At 47.1% G+C, this 4,056-nt stretch overlaps 1 pseudogene; it reads right to left on the minus strand.

Moving 5' to 3' along the window:
• Positions 1-3,057: 3,057 nt before the first annotated feature.
• On the minus strand, positions 3,058-3,175 carry LOC126337381 (5S ribosomal RNA; annotated as a pseudogene).
• Positions 3,176-4,056: the final 881 nt, after the last annotated feature.

Consider the following 4,056-nt stretch of genomic DNA (forward strand, 5'->3'; position numbering starts at 1 on the left):
GCAGCTGACAGCAGACGCTGGGCGCCCGATTTGACATTCCTTGCCTTCCATTATATTCCTGTCGTCTGCAGACTTATCGCAAGTAAAAGAAGTTTTGCCTGCAGAGGCAAGCAAAAAGTACACGGGAATCTCCCTATAAGGCAGTAGTACGAAATAGGAGTGTCACTTCGAAAATCAGACGTGTCCTGTTCTTTTTGGCTTCGTCCCTGCTGTCAGCTGCAGGTTGTCCCCTCCGACAGTGCTCGCTACTCTGAGCTTTCTGCTCTCCAGGTGCGGGCGACGCTAGATAGCAAATACGTAATAATAACAACAAAAACTTTCTCCTTAGCATCGATGCACAGCGAAGCAAAATTTTTCTGTGCCCAGGATACTGACGCTTCCCGTTACATAACCAACGATTTCCTGTCAGAGAGGTCACAGTTCGTAGTAATTAACGGAAAGTCATCGAGTGAAACAGAAGTGATTGCAGGCGTTCCCCAAGGTAGTGTTATAGGCCCTTTCCTGTTCCTTATCTATATAAACGATTTGGGAGACAATCTCAGCAGCCGTCTTCGGTTGTCTGCAGATGACGCTGTCGTTTATCGACTAATAAAGTCATCATAAGATCGAAACAAACTGCAAAACGACTTAGAAATAATATCTGAATGGTGCGAAAAGTGGCAGTTGACCCTAAATAACGAAAAGTGTGAGGTCAACCACATGAGTGCGAAAAGGAACTCGTTAAACTTCGGTTAAACGATAAATCAGTCTAATCTAAAAGCCGTAAATTCAACTAAATACCTAGGTATTACAGTTACGAAGAACTTAAATTGAAAAGTACACATAGAAAATGTTGTGGGGAAGGCTAACCAAAGGCCGCTTTTATTGGCAGGACACTTAGAAAATGTACTAAGGAGACTGCCTTCATTACGCTTGTCCGTCCTCTTTTAGAATACTGCTGCGCGGTGTGGGATCCTTACCAGATAGGACTGACGGAGTACATCGAAAAAGTTCAAAGAAAGGCAGCACGTCTTGTATTATCGCTAAATGTGGGAGAGAGTGTCACAGAAATGATACTGGATTTGGGATGGAAATCATTAAAAGAAAGGCGTTTTTCTTTGCGGCGGAATCTTCTCACGAAATTCCAATCGCCAACTTTCTCCTACGATTGCGAAAATATTTTGTTGACACCGACCTACATAGGGCGGAACGATCACCACGATAAAATAAGGGAAATCGGAGCTCGTACGGAAAGATATAGGTGTTCATTCTTTCCGCGCGCTATACGAGATTGGAATAATAGAGAACTGTGAAAGTGGTTCGATGAATCTTCTGCCAGGCACTTAAATGTGATTTGCAGAGTATCCATGTAGGTGTAGATCTAGATGTAGAATCCCGCTGCTATCATGCGTTCAGTACATCGCTGCTTACCACGGAACCTAAAAGAAAATCACGAGGGTCATTCCGAAAACAAAGCCTCGTAATTTTTTGTTGACCACATCACACTGAAGCAGTAATCATTCTTTTGAACCTTCCGCTGATACGTCGTATGTTTCGTTTTTCTGCGACACGTGTACATCTCCATAAATACTCCACAAGGGCCAGTATGGTGCGTGGCGGAGGGTATCTTGTACCATTGCTGCTCATTCCGTTTCCTGTTCCACTCGCAGAAGGAGAAAGAGAGGAACGACTTTTTCTGTATGCCTGTGCACGAGCCCTAATTTCTATTGTTTTGTTTTCGTGCCTGCTTGTCTTTTTGAGATTAGTAAAATAACTAGTGACAGAGCACTCAAGGCTCTCGACCATTGCATCATCAAACAAGTAGCTTCCAACTTAATTAAGTGGCCAGAAATTAATTGTACATTGCAATTAAACTAGGAACACCGTGAAACTTCCTGGCAGATTAAAACTGTGTGCCCGACCGAGACTCGAACTCGGGACCTTTGCCTTTCGCGGGCAAGTGCTCTAACCAACTGAGCTACCGAAGCACGACTCACGTCCGGTACTCACAGCTTTACTTCTGCCAGTATCCGTCTCCTACCTTCCAAACTTTACAGAAGCTCTCCTGCGAACCTTGCAGAACAAACACTCCTGAAATAAAGGATATTGCGGAGACATGGCTTAGCCACAGCTTGGGGGATGTTTCCAGAATGAGATTTTCGCTCTGCAGCGGAATGCGCGCTGATATGAAACTTCCTGGCAGACTAAAACTGTGTGCCCGACCGAGACTCGAACTCGGGACCTTTGCCTTTCGCGGGCAAGTGCTCTACCATCTGAACTACCGAAGCACGACTCACGCCCGGTACTCACAGCTTTACTTCTGCCAGTACCTCGTCTCCTACCTTCCACACTTTACAGAAGCTCTCCTGCGAACCTTGCAGAACTAGCACTCCTGAAGAAAGGATATTGCGGAGACATGACTTAGCCACAGCCTGGGGGATGTTTCCAGAATGAGATTCTGGAGATCTGCCAGGAAGTTTCATATCAACGCACACTCCGCTGCAGAGTGAAGTACAATGGTCCAATTATTATAGGGAAAAATATACATCGAGTACTCTTCCATCCCTATTATGCCAATGCCAGAACAAGAAGAAAGCAAAAAACTTTGTGTCACATCTTTCTGATACAGAACAATTACAAAGATCCGAGAACAAAGGCCAACGTAATGTCAGTGTGTTAAAAATATTAATTTTTTCCAAGACTTTGCTTTTTCTTGAACTAAACTTCTCCCGAACAGGCCATGAAGGCCCAACGGTACCGGCCGAGCGCCGTGTCATCCACAGCCCATAGGCGTCACTGGATGCGGATACGAAGGGGCATGTGGTCAGCACACCGCGGTCTCGCCTGTGTGTCAGTTTCCGAGACCGGAGCCGCTAATTCTCAATCAAATAGTTCCTCAGTTTGCCGCACAATGGATGAGTGCGCTCGGCAGACCAGATGGTCACCCATCCAAGTGGTAGCCCAGACCGGAGCGCTAAACTTCGGTGCTCTGACGGGAAACAGTGTTACCACTGCAGCAAGGCTGTTGGCCATCTACCTCTGCATAGACACCCCGCAAGCCACCATGGGTTCCTGGCTTGCCAACAGCGCTCGGTAGACCGGATGGTCACCCATCCCAGTACTAGCCCAGCCCGACACCGCTTAACTTCCGTGATCTGACGGGAACCGATGTTACCACTGCGGAAAGGCCGCTGGCTTGCTTTTACTTAACTAAAATAAAAATAAATAGTTTTACTGTTAATTCAATGTAAATGGAGTAATAATAACGCAATTTTAAGTGAAATAATATTAGAAGCTGAGATGTGACAATCCAGAAGCGGATATGTCACTTGTTGCTATTATAATGTCCCTTAAGGATCATTCAGTCAGCCATAAAAGTTCATACACGTCTTATAAAAATGTACGTTATAAAAGACTGCAGAGTGTCGATTTCAGAGACTACACTGCAGTCATCAAGAGGTAGGAAGTATCTGAGGCTACATCCACATCTCAGCTCTCATTAATCCGTGGCCATCAATGCCGCTGCGCCATACAAAAACTAAACTACTTACCTACCGTCATATTATACTGCATTATGCCCGCCCGGTTGGCCGTGCGGTCTAACGCACAGCTTTCCGGGTGAGAAGGAGCGCCTGGTCCCTGGCACAAATCCGCCCGGCGGATTTGTGTCGAGGTCCAGTGAACCGGCCAGTCTGTGGATGGTTTTCAGGCGGTTTTCCATCTGCCTCGGCGAATGCCGGCTGATTCCCCTTATTCCGCCTCAGTTACACTATGTCGGCGATTGCTGTGCAAACAAGTTCTCCACGTACGCGCACACCACCATTACTCTACCACGCAAACATAGGGGTTACACTCGTCTGGTGTGAGACGTTCCCTGGGAGGGGGGGGGGGGGGGCGGGGCGGCGGAGGGGTGAAGTAAACTGCGGCAGTCGTCGTGGGGGTTGTGGACCACAGCGGCTGCGGCGGGGACGGAGCCTCTCCGTCGTTTCTAGGTCCCCAGTTAACATACAATTACAATACAAGACACTGCATTATACAGTAAAACGATGTTCATACCCCCCCCCCCCCCTCCGGGGT

Source organism: Schistocerca gregaria, chromosome 2 (assembly GCF_023897955.1).
Source record: "Schistocerca gregaria isolate iqSchGreg1 chromosome 2, iqSchGreg1.2, whole genome shotgun sequence".
NCBI lineage: Eukaryota > Metazoa > Arthropoda > Insecta > Orthoptera > Acrididae > Schistocerca > Schistocerca gregaria.